The sequence below is a fragment of the Heliangelus exortis genome, chromosome 6 (genome assembly GCF_036169615.1).
Source record: "Heliangelus exortis chromosome 6, bHelExo1.hap1, whole genome shotgun sequence".
In the NCBI taxonomy this organism is placed as follows: domain Eukaryota; kingdom Metazoa; phylum Chordata; class Aves; order Apodiformes; family Trochilidae; genus Heliangelus; species Heliangelus exortis.
Genome location: NC_092427.1, coordinates 30863551 through 30885217, shown reverse-complemented (window position 1 = coordinate 30885217; position 21667 = coordinate 30863551). Strand labels below are relative to the sequence as shown.

Here is a 21667-nt window from a genome sequence, read left to right as displayed (position 1 = left end):
TTTTGTGTATTATTTCAAGATATTGAGAAAAGGACTCTGTATAACTGCAAAAAAAAAATATATATAGTTTTCAAAAGGAGATAAGCACACAAGCACTTCTGCATAGTCCTCATAGTATTTGCTATTGTTCTTAAAATCAGACCCTAATGGAATGTAAAAACGTTCTAGAGAAAATCTGCAGCAAAGCTGTCTTAATAATTTGCATTAACAACAGTGTAGCAGAACACAGTACAGAAGGTATTATAACCAGGTCTGTGGTGCTCTAAGAGAGGAATACTTTAATATTAGAGAGTATATTATTAGTACAAGGTCTTCACCAACAAAAAGAATTCACTGCATGTGGTCCCTTTCCTGCAGAAAGCCTGAGCCTCCATGACTCAAGAAGTTCTAGGGAAGAAGCACCCTGTGAACTGCAGGAAAGTCACAGGAGGGGCAAAAAAAAATAATGAAGTGTAATATAAAGTGAGATGTCAGCGCAGGCTCACTTGTTCCTGCCCTGGTGCCACCCTCTTCTTTGGACTGGTACAAGCAGTTGTGTAGCCACAGCCCAAATCAGAAAAAAATTATCTTCCCTGACCTGATTCACCACATGTGGTTTTGTGCTACACAAGAGCTTTGGCTGTCACAAGGCATGACAAGGAAGAAGAATGTGTAGGTAGCGAGAAGGGGATTACAGTTTACCTTGGTTTAAGGAACCCATAAAACTACAGCCTTAATACACACACACACACACACACACACACAAAACTTATTTTGAAGATAATCTTGGGAAACAGGAATGAAATTGTGAGTGGGAGAAAAGTGCAAAGGCATGCCTTATACCTCATACTTCACGATAATTATGTGTTTCTTTTTTATGTTTCCCTAGGTAAGCTTTGAAATCTTCCAATTTAGCACACTGCAAAGTTTTTTATGCAGCAATAACAGCCTGGAAAGCAAACTGCAACACTTTAAAGTCAGCATTGATATGTAGAAACATTGTTGCCTAATTGAATTGAGGTGGAAAAAAATAATCTTGATAAAGCAGAACTTCAAAATCGAACATCCATATTTCACTGCCATGGGTCTGGAACTTTTGTTTGTTTGTTTGTTTGTTTGTTTTAAATAAAAACTTTAAGAAACATCAAATCTCTTCCAAAAGATTTATACTCGGTGTTGAAGTACTCATCTAGAATTTCTTCCAGGCATAATTTAAAATGGGAAAAAGATTAAACCCTCCCTCCAAGTTTGTAATGGAAACACTGACAGATTTAACTATCAAAGCACTACAGTCAAGCTGTCAGACTGTTCTGCTTCCATTAACACCAGGCAAGTATTTTTAGGGTTACAAGCAATGCAAAATGAGAGAGCAACTTGTTTCAAAACATTTTCATAACAAATTGAACAAATTTTGTCTGGCAAAGCATTACTCTTCAGTCTTAAAGAGCACACAGTGATCAAATGGACCACTGCTCAGTTTGGTGTTTCAAACCATGCCCTTCTCTGGTGCAGGCATCTACAGCTGCCATAAAAGTCAACATACATGTACCAGTAATCATCTTAACTGGTCATTACTTTCGGAGACTAAGAACCTCTATTCTGTTTTTCAGTATCTGGTTTGTTTGTTTGTTTTGCATTCACTTCTGACAAAGTTTTTCTCTTAAAAATCTTTGGGTTTCTATGTTAGGAAGAACTGTAGTTTTGTAAAATCTTGTCACCAGCTGGCCAAAGCCAGAAGAAGAAAACGTGTGTGTCCAGAGAGAAGAATCCTAACTCTGTCTTCCTGTTAAACATAAACACTCCGTTCCAAGAAATTTAAACTTTTATTTAAACACAAAGATGCTCTAGTGCTAGCGGTCACCTCCAAATATGATGGGAATGTAAATGTGATTACAAGTGTCTTTCTAAGATTAGAGACGGAAGGTTTTTCAATGCTTCCACAGAAACTTGTACCTTTACCAGCCTTAAAAGCCTTTGAAACACAGATACTGAGCACTCTACAGCTTGACAAGCCTGCAACCAAGTAATACACAGAGAACCATTGAAGAGACAGTGACATCTTAAAGCCATAAGACTTCAACGTATTTTTAACATTAAAACTTAATTTTAGAATTTCAGTCTCTCTCTTCTCTGTTCCTCATTGACAACTACAAGAAAGAGAGAGAAAGAGAGAGAGAGGGAGAGAGAGGGAGAGAGAGGGAGAGAGAGGGAGAGAGAGGGAGAGAGAGGGAGAGAGAGGGAGAGAGAGGGAGAGAGAGGGAGAGAGAGGGAGAGAGAGGGAGAGAGAGGGAGAGAGTGGGAGAGAGTGGGAGAGAGTGGGAGAGAGTGGGAGAGAGTGGGAGAGAGTGGGAGAGAGTGGGAGAGAGTGGGAGAGAGAGGGAGAGAGAGGAATCCAACTTTTTTTCAAAAGGGTTTTTCTTTTCCAGCTGCAGTTGCAGCAAAGGCTGGTCAGTGGTACAGAGCCTGGCTGCTGTGCTGGCAGAGCCTCCTATGCCAAGAACACATGCCAAGAGAAGAGTTGTTCTGCTGGCATAGTTGCATCACCTCCCCAAACGACATAAGCTAAGCTGATAGAAATTCTCCTCTGCCAGCACAGCTGCATCCACACCTGGGGATTTGCCAACATATCGATGTCAGTGAGGATGTATGACTTTTTTCCACACCCCTGGCTGCTACAGTGCTTGCTGGCAAGACATTCTGCAGAGGAGACCTGGCCAAAGTTTGGGGTTGTTTGTTTAGAAACAGCTTTCATGAACATTAACTGAAAGCTTTTTATAAAGCCTGAAATTTTAAAAGCTTTGTTTTACGAACTGTAGTCTCTGCTGAAAATTTATATTAAAAGCAATTCTTAAGATTTTATCACATTGACTTCATGACAGTTTGCAATAACGTAACATACATTAAGCCACATTCATTATATTTATTTTAATCATTGTATCTTAAATTCAAGTATTGAAAGCAAGAAGAACCAATCTAAATGATAGACCATTATTACAATATTCCTGTTTCCAATAAATGTAACTTTCACACTCGTTTGCCATTTCCTCTTTAGTCTTCACTCTCAAAGGTTAATTAGCAATCATTCTTTCTCCAAGCAGTTTCCTTCCTACCATGTTCAACAAAGACATAAGTAAAAAAGACCAGCAACAGAGTAACCATCCCACATGCTGTATGCTCGCCACATCCCATTCTGGAGCCAAGGGTGAGGAGCTTGCAACACCCTTGCGAGTGTTCTCTGAGGGACCTGCCCTCCAGCCCTCTACAGCCCTACAGCAGCAGTGGGAAAACCATAGGTACTCATTAGAAAAAGGTAAGTGACAGAACAGGCCCTGTGGAATGCCTTGAACCAAGGAAAATTGCCTTTATACTTTTTCTTCTTGGCATAAAACCCAAAGAGGAACAATCACAAATATTGAAAAACAACTGGAGAACACAGTCATCTTCATATGAACCGTTCCTGTCTGTCTTATCAACCCTTCTATGCTTGTGGACTGGAAATGAGCCAGAGCAGGATTTAGCCTGCCAGGGAGGAAAAGAATCTTTTTGCTATTAACAGGAAAAAAACACACAGAAAAACAACCAACCAAAACAAAACAGAACCCTGAGAAATTCCTTTGAGCTAGGAGTTGAGAGATACCTTGCTGCCTTCAGATTACAAAAGTCCAAGGAAACTCCTACAAGCACAAGATAACTTGGATAACAACTGTCCCAAAACTGAGCATGATTATTAAGGCAGCAATCCACTTAAGTCTCTAACTTTGTGTTTGTTATAAAAGCAGATCTATGAAGTTATATAACATGCTAGCATTTAATTATGAGTTCCTTCGCTCAGCTAAAATTCCAGATGGGAAAAATACCGTGACTTTTAACAACAGAGTTAGTTCTCACAGATCCATTCTAAATTCAAACCATAAATTACAGCACACATTAACTATCTGATTTAGCCTGAACTACTATTTGGATCATCTCAGTTTCAAAATCTTGTCACTTGCCATTTAGCCTGAACTGCTAATTGGATCATGTCATAGTTTCAAAATCCTGTCACTGCTATTTGCCAAGCTTTCTGCAGGTGATAAAGCCTCAGGTACCTGCTTACCCTGCCTGACTTTGCCTCACCTTCCTGATTTCACTAAACAGTATTTCAAAACACTACCTTCAGTAATTGCCATTGATATAAAAATTGCCATACGTTTTTGGGGATGTGTGCAACAATTATAAAAGAATCAAATTTCATGAACCTGAAAAACTTCTGGATTAAATTGAGGGTTGTTTTTTTATTTACTTGCCTACTTAACACAGAGATTTACATGTACAATGAAAGCAAGGGCTTGGGAAAATAGGAGATCAGGTAAGGCAAGACAGTGCCATACCTAGTGTATAATTTAGGAAAATGGAGGTTGTTTGGAGTAAGATCATGTCCTGAACACAGAAAGAAATGTTTAACAGAAATGACTGTTCAGTGATGAGGATGGGTTTTTAAATCACCATTCATTAGGAAACATAAAAGGAAACATTAAACCTTGATCACTTAGTTTAACCCTGCAAATTGACATCTATAGTGGGAAATACCATTTTGAGTATCCTGAATTATTCTATTTCATGGTTCCCATTATCATGGCTGAAATGTTATGGCAAGCAGAACCAAATTTCTGGAGGCTTCTCCAAGTCCAATTCTCAGTAGAGAGAAACAGAAAGATCAGTAGAAACAGAAAGCTCTGTCTCTACTGTATTCACATCTCCTGCCTGGGGCTAGGTTCTCCTGACTGTTCTTCAGTCTGTCAGCATTTGTCACTTGAAGATTCAGCAAGTCAATTGATTTCTAAGCATTTCCAGCATGATACAAATATAAAGTGTAGAGAGTATCTCAAAAGCTGGGACTTCCAGACTCCTGTTGAAAATTTCCTCAGCAGGGAAAAACCATGAGATCTGTGCCCTTTTCCTCCTTTAAATCACTGACCTGAACTTCTCTTTCCATGGGTAAAGAACATGGTCTCATAGCGATGTGCAAGAGCTAGCAGGGCTATTCCAGCAAGGGTTGGTTTACTACACAAGGCCAAGACCACAAATATCATGTCTTATGATCATTTGAGCTACTTGTACACCAGGAAGAGGGGCGTTGGTGCTCCAGCCACATGGAGCAGAAACAACGAGGTGCTGGCAGGAGGCTGGACCCTGTGGGTGGAGGCTGGCATCAAGGAGACTCTCCCTGTTATGAAATACCACAGACAGCCCAGGAGCACCTGGAGATCCAGCCCTGGATTTCTCCCAAAAAGCTCTCTAAACCTTCCATACCTTGGCATGCAAGAACTATGCCCATAATACTACAGCCAGCATTATGATAACAATGGACTGCAATAAAGAGGCTGAAAAATGAGTACTCAAAAAACAAAACAAAAAAACCAACAAAACAACACACACACACATACAATCCACACAAAAAAACCCAACAAACAAAAAGCACAGAATGGGTGAGAAGAAGTTATAGCCAAGTGCTATGAAAACTATTTTTCCAAACACAGATGAACATCATTTCCATACTAAAAGGAAACAAAGAACATAGATAGGTGTTACCATGTATGTATGAGAGTAAAAAAAAAGGACAATTCTTTTCGCTTTGCTTTTTTTAAAATTAATATTTTCTTTCTTCAAGTCCATTGTTTTTCAACTAATTTGAACCATCTTGCCAGTTAGAGTAAGAAAATTTCCTGCAAAATCCAAGGAAGCAGTCAGTACCTCCTTTTTATGAGCCATTTAAGAAGCTCTTCCTTGAAGTACAGAAATGCAGGAGTGAGTAGGTGCTTTTCTCAGCTTCCCCCTTAAAAGATCTTCATGGAGAGTGGCTCTATCTGCAATGAACCAAAATGAAGTCTAGCATAAATCCTTAGTAACATCTCAGATGGTCCTAACAATTTCACCCCTAGACTATTCTGATGATAACTCATACTCTCTCTCCACTAATGACTATTCTGCTTCTTTTTCTCAGGATGGTGAGAGGACAAACTGCCCTTCACAGTAACCTAAGGACTAAATTTGTTCTCAACAGAAAGTAACAACTACTAACAACAGCAAGAACAGAAGTAAATTATTCTAGCTTGCTTCAAAATGTCAGGTTACCCTATTTTTACAGGAGATGGAACCAAAATTATTTAAATTATACATACTAAAGCTTAATGTAACTGCAGTCTTCTGCTCCAAATCTTTGTATTTCCTTTTTATGAAGACACTTGAAAAAGTGGGACTATAATAATGGGCATATTTGAAGTGTATGATAAAACCTGCACTGATGCTACTGAACAGCTTTTTCTCCAAGAATGGGTGAGGGCTTTTTTCCATAAAATAAATCATAAGAAAAAAAAATTATGATGAAAATAGTTAATTCTCTAACTCAGAGACAGCAGGAGAGGTTGCACCAACAGGGCAAGCAATGAATGAAGGAAACTCTTCCTGGTTCATGTAGCTCTTCTAAAGTCACAGTGATACTGAAAAAGCTCCAAAGTTCCCAGGAGCTCACCCATTCTATTGACTTTATCCATCGAGGATTTTTAAGTGTTTCACTCACTAAACCACCCAGTCCAGAGGTGAATCAAAGGTGCTGAGGACAGATGAAACACAGAACAAAAGGTATCACAAAGGAGAGAGATGATGTCACTGAACTGGGCTACGTTCCTGTTCCTTTGCAGAGACTGTGGACACCTCTCTCTTGCTCATCACAGAATCCACTCCCTTCTTAGTTTCATACCCAGATTACCTGGACAAACCTCTGGAACAATACATTGGCAGCATGTCCTACCCGTGAAAAAATTATAGACTCACCCATAGCAAAATATTTTACTTTCAGTTTCTAAAATTCGAAGAGGCTGCAGCAACCCAATAGTCAATATTAAAACAATATAAAATGAAAGTCAAGGCATTGAAGTAACTGAAGAATAAAAGCTTGGTATTGAGATCTGCTAGACAAAAAGTCATGTACATGTTTTTGTGGTTAGCCCTTCATTGAGCAATAGATACAAAAGAATTCATTGCCAGCTTCCTTCTTGGCTCTAGTAAATATGCAGACCTATTTCCTTCAGTGAAAAGAGCCATGGCTTTTGCTCAGGATCCAGAGAGAAAATGGTACCAAATTCCTAGACTATGCTAAAAGTCTTTGTTCCAGCCTGAAGATTTAATTTGCAGTTAAGAAGAAAATACATCCTTTTCCAGAGAAGCTGAACTCACAAACAAATGGACTTATGCAAGTTTCTAAAAGGTAGCAAGCCCAGCACATGACACTGAATACAAATAATAAAAATAATTCCTCACATTACACATCTGTCAGTACATGCTAATAGCAGGGTATAAAATCACACAATGTTCTCCACAACAGGAAACATCCAAAAGACTGTTGGTAGGAGAAATGCTTCAACTGAAAGAGCAATTAACTTAGAAATTCCTGTGTCATGCAGTAGGTAAAACTAGACAAGAGATGGTCATATCAGAACTGGTAAATCACTTAGAGATCACAAGCAGTTCAATGGCAGCTCAGAAGACAGTACTTCCAGACACCAAGTAAAATGTGACTCAGCAAGTATTTTACATTTCAGGCTGTGGAATGGGTCATATGCCAGCAGGAAAGTCCTACACAGTGGCATGGGCCACATTTCCAGTGGAGTCCATGAAATGCCAGCAATAAGCACATAGATGACTTATTACAGCATCAAAGGCAGTAGCTATGAGATTTAAGGGGAAAAGTGAAGAAATGTACAATTTGCACATCCTGACAGATGAATTGATTATCTCTGTGCTCTGTGAGGTTTGGAGATCCCTAAACTAGAATGCCATAGCAGCCCCTTCTCTCTATGTATACAACTTTGCTTAAGCAATAAACCAGGAAGCTTCTACTCACTAACGCCTTTTAAAAACTCTTCAGGTGTCAGCCCAAAACACATGAAAAAAAAAAAAAAATTTGAAGAAAAAAAAAAAAAGTATTCAGGCAATTGTTGTATTTCATGAAAGTTGTTGAATTCCCAGAACATGAAAAAAAAACGGTCCAGCCTAACTGCAGCTGGAACATATGGAAGTCCCATTAATAGTTTCACTTCTCTGTCAGATGTCTTGCAATTTTATTTGTTTTTTTAAATTAAAGGGGAAGAGGAAAATGCAGGCCATTTCATAGTCAGCCCAACTTCAAAGCCCAGCAATAATCTGGAGCAAATTACTGAACAATCAGCCTGTAAGAACACAGAGGGTAACAAAAAAAACTCCAAACAAACAAACAAACAAAAATCTGTGAAAAACAGACCATATCAATACTATCTAATTGTATTCATTGCCAGTGTATCCAGCTTAGGGTATAAGGAGAAGTAGTAAATATCTAAGATCTGGAAAAAGGAAACAAGGGTCCTGAGATCTGAAAATAACTAACATGTACTGGCCTCTTACTGCCTTACTATTGGGAAGAAATAACATACCAAACCCAGCACCAATAGGTGGGACTTAAATGCATGGAAAATGTATTCATTGTAACTGTATTCATTGATGGTATTTTTTTGCCCCCTTGCAGGAAAATAAGAGACAGCAGGTAACCATTTCTCTAGGTGAAACTTCAAAAACTAAGCTCTGGCAGAGAAACTTTCCAGCATCATGCAAGGCATGGAGGACATTCTTCTATTGGGAGAGTGCAGATCTCCAGCTCAGCTACTGTTTTGCTCACCACTGCCATGACCTGCTGTGAACTTTTACCTCCAGTACCAACAAATAATAATGCCACAGACAATATTCAGTGTGATCAAAAACTTCTATTTAAGATATGTTAGAATTAATATTTTTATGGATACATGTAATTAATTCCATAAAGCAGTAATTATGCACCATGCATGAGGCCATCCTCTTTTTGTATCAGTTAGGGATGCCATCCATCATCATATTTTGGTAGTAAGCCCAGCTAAATCTGAATGTCTCACAAAACTGCTGGCTTATGGGGGTTTAACAGTGTTATAAAATAACACAGTACAGACGTATAGATACTCACACTGGCTTATTCAGAGACCTGTTTGAGTATTTCTTTTTACAAAGACAGGCAGTACAGTAAAAGAAATGTTTAGCCAATCTTCATTTTTTAAAGTAATAAAGAACTGTTTTCTTTTGAAAAATTAAAACTGCAGAAAAATGGCTCAAGTATTATTTACTGTTTTCTTTCATATTGTATTAGATTTAATTTTTCTGATAAGATCTTGCAAGTGTCTGCTACTTAATGTGCCACCAGTTTCATGAAACACAAGAGAATTCTGTAGATTTTTATTTCAGCTTTTTTAAAAAGTTATTTCTGGTGTTTCTTTTTATGTGTTTTTTGTTTGTTTGTTTATTATTATTTTCCAAACTCTTATTTTTCCCAAAAAAATTAAATTTTAATCATTCTGTTCACCTGACTATCCTATCCACCCTTTCTCCATAGACAGCAATTACAGGATAGAAACAGAACCATATTGAAGATGCATGTCAAAAGAAGCATCTGCTTTTCTGGCAAACTCCATGCTGTTGGTGGCATTGGAATTACTGCTATACTGTTTGTCACAGGGTTATACCACAGATGGCTCTTTTGGCTGACATGGGATCCACTATGTCATTTTCTGTTTATTCAAGTTAAAAAATAAATTTAAGAACTTGTACCCGACGATGTATAAAGGAGACAATACTCTTATCAAAGTCCCTTTGTCTACGATTGTTGGTTCCATACGGGTAGGACACTAAACCCAGCACAGCAGCAGCAGTGTTACTGTGCATCCCTCTACTTTACAGAGGAAAATGTTCTTTTTGGCAAGGCCACCTTCCTGTTACAACAGCATTTAATAGGTATCCCAATGCAGTATACCCCAGCCTATTCATGCTTCTTCTGCGGTATTCTTTGACAGTGTAGATGGGACAGTACAGGCTCTGGCCCCTTCTTCTATGTTCCAAAATCTTAATCTTTCTCTAACAAACTACTCCCACTTCACTGCACCCAGAATCTCCAGCTGGAGGAAAGGTGGCATGTCAGAAAAAGCCATGAAGAAGCCAGTTTTCTAAGACTTCGCCAACAAGACTGAATCTGGATGACCCCATGAACAGGCTCTTTCAAGATGATGCTCTTTCAAGAACTGATGCTTCAGAGATCAGTTTAGATATTGTATCCTTCCTGCTCAGTTTGCAAACATTTTTCCTTTTTAAACTGTAATGCATTTATCCGTCTCCAGGCCTAACTACTGAAGAGGGTATCAGCAAAGAACAAGCCAGTGTAGATATAATGCACAAGTACAACACAAAAGTTATTGAAACACTGATACCAAGGAGGTCCAATTCTGTTGCTCAGCAGCTTGTTTCACTTCTATGTGAAATTAAACAGATTTCAGTTTGAATGGTAGCATCTTCCGTCTCTTTCCTCCGTGGTAATAAATTATTCCTCCACGAGTTGGCCAACAGGAAAACATATTCCAAGCATCACTGCTCTTCCCAGTTACTCCACTGCAAGTATTTCCATAGTCTTTTACAGCATTTGCCACAGAAGTGAGGTCAGCATAATCTGTGCTGGACTGAAAGTTCCTCTCATCTTTGTGTTCCTCACTTCTAAAAAGTGCCCCTGTGGTTCTCATACTCTGCAATATGATAAAATGTAGCAGGTACAATTCATTATAATGAACACACTAGAAGAGGACACACACAACAGTGCTGGTCAAGTGTAAAAAAAAGTCTCGGATACAACTAGGAAGGCACGTACCTAATTTGAGAAACACCGTGCCGTTTAAACATCAGGACAGCTGCACTGTCTGGTACACACGTTAGTGCAGGTTGAAGTGATTAACAACTAAATTCCAGCAGAAGGGGTACTAAGCTTGTGCTAACTTTGTGACAGTGTATTTAACATTCAAGGAGTCCATGGCTGAGGCCACACTGATGCAAGTGGTGTATATGTGCAGTGTATACATATATGCAGACATACACATGTGGTCTGACACTGAACTTGCAACTCTTTATGACAGGGTGACCACACCTCCATAAATGTGATTTTCCCCACACCAAAAACACCAAACTGAACTGAAGTAGCCATGTATTACTAAATTAGCAATTACCCATTTTTAGAACAAGAGCAACATCAGTAGCAACTTTTTAAATAATCAGATTCATTATTTAAGGAGTTGCCATTTCTCTGCATTTTCACTCACCAGTCTAGTTCCACTCTCACCCAGTAGTTCTGCATTCCTTTACATAAGATGAAAATCTGTCCAAAAGTTTTATACATTTCAACATTGTATAAAAATGGCCTATCAGAAGACACAATGTCGGCAAACTTTTCAACATAGGGCTATAGATTATCAGGGAGCAAAAACTGCTCAGTTTGCGTGCTGCAACACGTACACCAATTTTCTTTGGATTGCAACGAGACCGCGCGTAGCACACACGAGACTGCAAATGAAATTCTAAACGACTCTCAGGACTCTACGTGGCTTCCTTAAAATAAAACGTAGAAGCTCAAATTACATTAGAAAAGAAAGAGCTGTAGTTGAACTTGATTGCTTTTTAAAACATTTGCCTCTTGCATTGTCTCCCATTTGGGAGGGGAGCGTTGCAAACCCCACGCAGGCCTCAGCGCGGCGCCGGGCTGTGCTGCCCGCAGCATGGGTGTGACAAAGATCTCCCTTCATTAATGCGACTGTATCGCTGCAGTTACGTGCGTGCTAACAACTCCGGGACAGACAAGCTGTTAGTCATGTTCTCATGGAAGGCGGATGAATACTGCTTTATACACAGCAAAAGGGATTTAAAGCAAGAACTGAGAAAGAGATGGTGTGCAGAAGAGCTGATGCTAAGCGTCAAGGACAACTGTTTCTAAATTTTTGGGGCTATTATGTACCAATCAACTTCTGGCGTTTCTCAGAGATGACCTTGCACTGTTACACGGACACAGAGAGTTCACCACATCCAACCTTTTCTGCCAGATATTAACTATGGCATATTCAGCACAGGTGGTATAAAATGTCTATCTTCTACAGATCTATGACATAATATGCAGTCACAAATAGGATATCATCTGTTCCTCCAAGAAAAAAGGAGTGGTCTGTCATGCCCAGAAATATCTGCACAACTTTCTCTTATGTCGTGCATGGAGACTGACCACTGCACAGGCACCACAGAACAAAGTACAATCAGTTTAGCATGACAAAAGCAGATGCGTTTAACACCTGGGAAAAACAGAAACAAGAACAGCTCATCTGGCCAACGAACAGTTCAGACAGATACCAAACAACACCTGTCCTGTGGCTGCTGTTCATAGAAAAAATGCTGCTGAGATGGTACAGACAATTTAAGATGTCCCCACCTCATCAGGAAACACTAGCAGGAGAAAATGTAGCTTGATGAGCATCAAGAAACTATGAATGTTTCTCTGATCTGTTATTGCCATTGTGCCCCTTTGACCTTAAAAAGTGTGTGTGTGTGTGTGTGTGTGTGTGTGTGTGTGTGTGGGTGGGTGGGTGGGTGGGTGTGTGTGTGTATACACACAAAGCAGTTATATCTACATTCTTTTATATTTGTGTATCCCACCTGCTGGAATCTTCAATTACACTACAGGTTGTTTGAAAACTGAGGACTAAGACAGCATCACACACTTTCTACTTTTTCCTTCCACAAGCTTTTATGACCTGCTTTCTTAAGACCATGTGTTATGAAGAATATAAGGAAAACATTGATATTTACACAATTTTCTCCTGGAAAAAACAAGTAAGCCATAAATTTTGCCACTAGACATCGCCAAATTCCTAATCTGGAGCTGAAGCTTGGTTTAGCTTCCTAAAAGTTAGAAGGCAGAATTTTCTTTTCACATTTTCCAGTCACATTTTCCACCTTCTGGATCTCACAGTCCTCAGTGATTATTCCCTCTGATACCTTTTTCTCTCTCCAGCTAGACAATTTTCATTTGCAAGAATAGAAAGAGAGCATTTACTTTGTTTCTTAAAGGATAATTTCAGATGTTAGAGTAAAACATATAGCACTTTTTTCATTATCAGAGTACTTAATGGAGAGATCACTTTTTCAGGGCCATTTGAGGAAACAAGGACTACAATACTCCCGAACACAATGCTTAGTACAGTACAAATACTTGATAATCCCATTCAATTTGGATCAAGCAGGGCTTGTTAGCATTTGCTTGGCACCAGTCTCAACAGATCCAGGCTGCTTCTAGCAAGTGATTCTGTTGTTGTCTGATGAAAGCCAGTTCTGGCAGCATCTCTACCTCCACGGCCCAGAGAAGTTGACTTTATAAATCTGTTTAAAGCACAAAGTTGCTAAGCACCAATTTAATATGATCTGTAGGTGAACTCTTATGAATTTTAAGCCATAACAAATAGGACAGTGACACATTTAGTTTAAAAGTAGCCATTAAGGAACCTAACCAATTAATAAATCTAAACCTCTTTATGCCTCTTTAATATCCAAGTTATTAAAATTGTAAATAGTTTCCTAAATGCAAGTGATCATGGGTGCATGTATGAGAAGGAGTCCTTTCATACAGTAAGGCAATTCATCACAGTATGTGAACACAACAAATATGGAGACCTGGTGAAACAAAGCAAGGGGTATGCTAAAATCAGTATAGCCAAATCCAGCACATGGCCTTGCTTTTATAAAAAACAGTTTGCTTCTCTTTATAAATAAGGAAAACAGTTTTCATTCAGTAGGATGAGATTCCTGAAGTTGTAAAGGTTAGCAAGATTAAACTGAAGATTCACCTATAAAAACTAGGGCAAGATTTCCAAGGATAGGTAAGTTCCAGTGGAACTTCCCAGTAGACATCTAGTTGGATGTTAGGGATGATTTGTCTACACTGACCTTTGATGGTCAGAACATGACATTGGGTCAACTAAGAGCAGCACAGAATGCTGAAATCTTTCAAACGTTATTGATAGGACATTTAACATGGAAACCCAACTCCTGATAAAGTTCTGAAGCAGAAACTGAACCTTCTGAGAGAGCCTGGACACACAGATAGGAAAAAGGGTGGTAATAAGGAAATCCAAAAGCATTAACATTGGTGGTTAGATCTGCTGGTCTGATAAACTGGCTTTGGTGCAGAATTCAATGAAGAATAATGACACTTTTGCTGGCCCTGTTGGCAGCTCAGCTTTCAAGCCAACTCTTTCCTCTGTTTGGCTGATGGAGGCAACTGCTGGTCCTGTGCACCTCAGCTGGATAAAGCTCTGCAATCTGGCTTGCCCCAGAGCCACAAGTGTGAGGGAAGGCAGAAGTTACAGGGACAGAAATGAGGGAGAGATGCAACTGATGGCAGGCTAAGGACAACTGCAGACCCACAAACTGAGATGCTAGTTCAAGGAACAGCATGAGCTGGCACTACTGTCAAAAGCTGCAGCCTTGCCCCCACAGCTGTTCTTTCCCCCTCCAAGTGTTTCCGCATCCCCCCCCAAAAAAAGAAGAAAAAGAAAGTTCAGACTGCTTCTTTTACTTTTGTTGCCAATTCACCAAAGTGGTAACAAAGCAGCATTACGCTGTCAAACAATCAGGAATTAAACCAACTTTGGTTTTACATACAACTAAGACAACTGCAGGGAATATCTGTGGTACCTATGTCTGTAACTAAACCTTAAAAGTGAGGCAACAAACAGCATGCTCAAACCTGTCCGAGAAAACTCCAGTAAAATCTTTGGTATACACCACATGCAGCACTGCTGCTCTGGCCTTAGGGTCAGATTTTCCTCGTAACCCTATCTGAAACAACCCCAAGTCTGTCTCTTCCAATTCTTTAAAGGGTGATGTTTTGATACATGATTATCACTTATTAGATACAATATTCTGACTGCTGAAAAAAAATTATTTTCTCTTTAGAAACTGCAATATTTTCCAAAATCCTTGTGGATGCACTTCCAAAAAAATGTGCCTATTTATGCCTGGTTTATTTATAATTTCCTGTTCTCCTTAAAATCTGGAATGAAAAATTAAAATTTGAACATGGCAAACAGAAGAGTTATTCTAACTCACTTCCACAGTACTCTTCAGTTTCCCTCACATTTTGCCTTCTAATTTGAAACTTCACTGTTGCCTTGAAACAAGAGACAAATTAATTTTGCCTTTTTATAAACTACAGTTTTAACTCATATAACTAGTTTTTAACTCAAAGAGGTTTTTAATTGAGAGAACATGGCTTCAAGTGGCTAAGAGTATCATATAGATGTCTGAAAGTCAAGTAAGACAATACGACGTATTATAAAAATTAAAAATTCTAAAATTAAAATGTTGGCAATTTCAAAGTGAATGATAATAAATGATTCTTTTTATATCCAGAAACTTAATTCTGAAGTTAGGTTACAAATGTTTAACTACAGTATGCTGATTAAATGCAGGATGCCATTCCTTGGTGCATCTTAATGGAAGCAACATTCCAAATAGCTGCTGGGGTGAATGTCTGACTGCATAATGAATTACTTGCATAGACACAACAGATCATTGTTAATTCTGAAATTAAAAAAAAAAAAAAAAAAAAAAAAAAGAATTAGATAACACCTAGGGAAGCTTCCAAGTATACTGCTAATACAATACTTTAAATATATTGGGAATTTGACTGCCAAGATGAAGTGGTCCTGGCAGCACAGTCTCAGACGAATACACAGTTCCAGGTAACCTCGCAGCAGTGATCCAGGCAGTGCTCCCAGCAGTAACCAAGGTGTTTAGGAGCCCAAGCAGTCAGCACTGAGCAAAGCTGGCACATACAACTGCAGCACCCATATGAGACAGCCTCCACCTCTGGAAGGGGAAGGGATGCTTCATTTGAACCATGTCTGGTGCTCTGCATGGCTAGAGATGGTGAACACCAAGTCAAACACTAGTTAGGAATAAACCAGTTCATTGGGGCACAGAGCCCAAGTCATCCACACTTCTGTTAGTTGTGTTCTTGTCCTTGGTACAAAAATTCAGCTGAGGAATCATACCTCTGAACACATCAAAAAGTTACAGATAAAAGAAAGTACTTTTGCTAAATACACTTGGAGGTGGTAATTAACTTTAAAACACTGCAGTGAAAGGGAATCTGCCAAGCTAACAGCTAATGTTTTAAGAGAAATTAATCACTTGCTTCTACTTACTGCACAGCTACAGTCCTGAGCATCTGCTTTCAGATTTGTCCTAGATTGTGGGCAATTTCAAGGAAATTTGGTTTTAGTAAGAATATTTAGTTCCACTTTTCTTAGTGGCAAACCTACCTTTTCAGCTTATCAATCTATCCAATCATTAACATTTAATAATCTTGTAAGTCATCATGTTTTCTACAGAAGTCACAGTAAATGGAAGTTGAAAGACCATGCATTCCATTTCCTAAAAGAATAAACCAAATATTTGAATTTATGCAACTTAATTGGATTTCAAAATTAAAACGGGGCAACAGAGTACTGAAATAAGGACTTCCCAGAGGAGAAAAACCCCCACAGAGTTAATTTAGTAGGAAAGATAAGGCCACAAAACCACTAAAGCTCTCTAGATAAAAATTCTGCAAAATCTAGGCCACAGAACTTCATGGGAGTTATTCCTGTTCTGAGTAATACTTTAATTGTTGAACTCTGCCTTTCTGCACACTAAACTTCTGCTTAGAAATAAAGACAACTATAGCTAAGAGAAAAACATCATTTTCCCTTTTCTATAACAGATAGCTTCAACAGTTGAGTTTCTTGCCATAATGAACCCTATTATTGTTTCTAATCTGGCAACATCAATACCAGTATTTGCATGAACATTCCCATAGATTGTGAAGAAAGTACTCATACAGTAAATTACATGAATTTGAAAAAGAAGTTTTATCGTTCTGGATAATATGCTCTTTACTGACCTTCAAAGAATACTTATACACATACCTCTACATACATGTGTTTATATGTGTGTATACGCATATACTTTTAAGATATTCAGTCCTAATTGCTGTAATATCTGACCCACTTCCAGACATTACTGTATTTTAGGGCAAAATCTGCAGGAGGTAGGAAACTATTATTAAGAACTAACTAGCTTTTGAAGAGCTAAACCTAAACTATTTAAATAGGATTATCCAAAATATCATTGCCAGCACAATTTGAAGTTCATTTCACCATCTTAACCCCCATAGTGTCCTTAAATAAACTTCATAGGTGTGGCTGACTTGGGGCTTTTATTATCACCCGAGACAATGACTCAACACAGAACTAATTTCAAGGCAGGAAGAAGGTGGAGATGGAAACCAGCTCTGAGGATTCAGTAATTTTGAAAGACGTTCACTGTACAAGTGTCACAGCAAAAAAATGTCTTTACATAGAAGGATAAAACAGATAAGCTAGACCTTTCATTATATTACCTTACACATTGAAATGCAAAACCATACATCAATAACACTACAACCACAATTAAGTTGCAAGTGAAACTTTAAAACAGAAAGCAAGAAATGGTCACGAGATACTGTGCAGGGAATTCCCAAGATGTATAGAATGAAAATGCAATATGCCTTTTCTAATGACTATGCCAGTCTTCAGCCCTTAGAGACTTTCCCAAGACCACAAAACTCCACACCTGAGAGATCTAAGAGCAGTATGTTTGTTGGCAATCTGACAAAGTCTGGTTCAAAAGTTAACCTGATTTTGTCACTGTAGCAATTAAAATATCAACATAATGCTGAAACCATGAATGACTTCCCTAACCGTTTCCATCTTGCATTAACCTCCATAGGACTGTGGAAACAGAGGCAGCTCTTAGGGCACTTCAGACAACTAAAAAACCACTGTGTGCTTCTGTTGGTGCCATGGTGTGCCCCAAATTTCACCAGCAACTTTAAACAACTGAAATTCTACACAGTGAATTACATCTTGGTATTCTTCACCCCAAATATTACCCAAGTTTTCAAACATGCTCTATAGCTCCTCAATACTGCAGGATACTGATGGTTTTCTCCTTTCAAAAATTGTCCCTAATTCTGTAATATTTACATGCATACATACACATTGGAAGGATTGTTGCCCTATGGTAATGGAGGAACAGTTACCTTTTTGTTTAAGTTAAACACCACAGACATGTTTTTCTAAAACTCCAGGTTTGGTAAGTTTCTCATAAGTAGCATCCAGAGCTACAACCCTGGAATGCTGAAGAAAATGCAAAACCTGTGACCATTTCAAGGCTTAAGACCCAAGCAGTTGTATTTAATACCTAGTTTGCATGTTTTCCCAAATTATTCTAAGGTATTTTTAAAGAAGCACAAGTATTAGTGTAATGAAGAGCATGTAAGCCAAGCAGACTGGATGGAATATTGTCAAAGCAATTTAAATACCATTTGATTCTGTTCAATGTCAGTCCCCAGGATATACCAACTATTCATCTCAGGTTTCTCATTGGGATAATTCAAAAGTCTTCTGGTTCTCTGTCTCCATAAGCATTTACTCATGTCAGTAGTCTCACCACAGGCACTGGCACCACTGGGTATGTAAATATGCACTGGCATAAGCAAGAGTCTTAAAATTCAGAGCTACATTTTCTGAACTCTTCCTGAACTCATCTGGAAGACAGACCACTAAACACTTCAAAGGTTCTCATCCTGCTGATGGTTATTTTCATGCTGAACAGAAATCTGTAGAACTTTGTGCCCATCTCTGCTGAAGCCAGAGGCATCTGGTGCATGAGGCATGGTTCTGGTTCTGGTGACAGAAGCATGGCACGCCTGCTCTGTCCCTTCTGTCCCACAGCACAGACACAGTGGGCCAAGTTAACAAAAAAATTACTGTATGTTACTTTACATACTTTTAAGAGTTTCATGTTTTAAAACGTTATTTAAAACTTTAGCTAAGTGAATAGCTAAGCTAAGCCAGAAAAACAAATGCATGCATGTAACAATAAGAATGGTTCAAAATGGGTTACCATGGCCATCCTTAAAGATGGGCACACAGGCTACACAGCTGCCAGTCACCTGCAGCAGCTGGAACAACAGCAACTCTCCTACTCCACTAGTAGCCTGGAGAAAAGTCTGCTACACAACTGTTTAAAGCATTATTAGCAAAGTATACATATAGGTAGAAGAGAAAAAAAACACCACAAGACTTGAAATCCATCCATCATAGCATGAAATCTTCTTTGCAACACACCTACAGTACTTAGCTGAAGGGCACTCCAAAGCCTGGACAGGCTCCATTGCACCAAGCAATGCCCAAGAGATGTTACTACCTCCAAATCAGGAAAAAAACAATCTATGGTCTGGTGAAAGAGGCATCACTGACTTAACTTAAAAAATAAAGACAAACTCTAACCCTTAAACTTCATATGGGTTGTCTAAAAGGAAACACAGAGCCTTAAATCAGAGTCTCTGAACAGAACCTGAGGCAACCGAGTTACACAATAACCAGTCTGCCAGGGAACACTGGGGGTCATCTGTCATAGGGCTCTACACAAGGTAAATGAAACTTTCAGTTCCCTTACCACTATTTTGTTGTTTGGGTGTTTTTCATTCCTAAGTTTTAAGAACTTTATGGGTTTTTTTCATGGATTTTTAAACAAGGTTCTGCGTTTGACTGTACCCTCTCCTGCCTGGTGCTTTGAGTAATTTCATATTGTTGGAATAGCATAAGCACAAACTGATAATGTTCCTATGGATCAGACATACCCTAAACAAGGATTCTGAATCATCTTAGAGGAGTCAAGTACTTAGCAACATTGCTTCAGATTGTCAAATATATCTGGATACTCCTCCACTAAGAGGCAGCAGCCTTCCTGGAAGCTGGTAACACCTCAGATATGAAAGAAGTGCCCTGAAGTGATTAACAAACCTGAGAAAAGCTCCCTGTAAAAGTTACCCAACTCACACCTGAATCCTGGATTTCACTCCCCAAACACACTAAAAATGAAAGTGCCACACACATACCTCAGATATCGTAAAGGATGGAATCCTAGCACTGTGGTGCTAGAGAACCCAGACAACAGAGTATATGAGCTGTAGTTAACCTAAGGAGTCATGTTTCCACTTTCTTCAAGCAAAGCACCACATGGTAGAAGAGGTTCAGATATAAAATAACAGCAAACAATAGAAGGCAAGGAAAGAAATAAATCCTCTCCTCATCTAAGAAGAGAAACTGAAAAAAAAAAAAAAAAAACAAACGCTTAGAATAATTTGTGAAAGTGCCACTGCAAATAAGAAATATTGTCAAGAAATAGAATCAATAGTAAAATAAAGTTTCATATATTTAGTTGCTGTAAATGCTGTAAATTTAAAATGCTGTAAATTTAATTTCACAAACAGGTAGATGTCAAACTACCACCGGGTTCAATCTTTACCTTGCCCTGCTCTTTTTCTGCTGTTCTTCAACCAAGGAACCAAGGAAAATGAAGCCCCAGTGAGTGTCCCCAGACAATGCATTATTTGTTTCCACTGCAATCTCACAAAGTTCTACAGTTCTACCAACAAAGTAAGTAAAATCAAAACACCCACTCCATTTGACACATCATTTTTCTAAAGCAGTATACTATAAACAAATAAGACACCACTGATTTTTTAAACTATTATGGTTAAATGAACAACACTGCCTTTATGAAAACATATGAACCAAAAGGTATTCTTATGTATTATACTATTATATATTTGCACATATCTATAATTATCAGCTCTTATTTTGCAACAGACCACAGAGATATATCCTCATGTCACAAATGCAAGAGAGAGTTCTGAAGATTTGTAACTACATTCCTGTTTTGAAGAGCTTCCAACACTTCAAAACATTTGTTAGATATTTTTAAGCCAGAGCATATTATTGTAATAGTTGGGCCTTAAAACCGGTATAAAGTTTTATTATTAAAAATCTATTTAAACTGTAATAAATGTTACTAAGTTTAAACTGCTACAAGTACACTAATTCAAACAGACATGAACCTAGTTCATCTTAAATCTGTTCAAAGCAATCCTTCACCACCATTCAATTACTTCAACTGCAGTTTAAAACTACTTTGTGTGTCAATACAAAGCTGCAGCTACAGTGCTTAAACTGCAATCTCTTGAGGAAAACAGAACTAAACCTGTGCTAATCACAGCAGCCAGTCCCTACAAGCACATGATTTTTTGTTGAGTGTATGTTCCTAAGCTGATGGGTTAGGATGCTTGTGCTTATCTAACCCATGGTTTCCCCCCTCGTGTTTCTCCTCTATTTGAAATTCATCCCTTCCTTTTCCTGTTGCAGCACGAAGCTGCAAATACAGTGGCTTCTGCAGAGCTGTTATAATTACCACACTACACTGCAGTTCTGAAATGCATGCAAAATAACTAACAATTATTTCAACAAGGATTCTGAGAGCACTTAAATGTGGTTCTGCTGGCTTTCTAGAAAACTTCTGCCCAACACATTTCATCCAAGACCAAAACACTGATATGCTCCTCTCCATTAGAACCACAGTCGTGTAAGTCTTCACAGTGTCCCACAAGTAAGATGTTTTTAAAATAATCTGCTGCAGGAACAGAGAAAAACATTCATAAGAAGCCGGAAACAGAGCCTCAAGGGAAAGCCAGTAAAAAAAGTTCTTATTCTCCACTGACTTCTTTTGTTATAAACCATCTCATGCAACGAGCAAAGATTCATTTTCATGAAGACTTTAAAGATTTAAAAAAAAAAAAATGCAGACTGAAGCATCTATCATGTCAAACAAACATTATTTTTATTTCCTTGGTTGCAGCACTGTGCGG

At 38.5% G+C, this 21667-nt stretch overlaps 1 protein-coding gene across 8 annotated transcripts in view; it reads right to left on the bottom strand.

Annotated features, from left to right (window-relative positions):
* RBMS1 (RNA binding motif single stranded interacting protein 1) overlaps positions 1-21667 on the bottom strand; it is a 144118-nt gene that overhangs the window by 64909 nt on the left and 57542 nt on the right. The window lies entirely within an intron of this gene.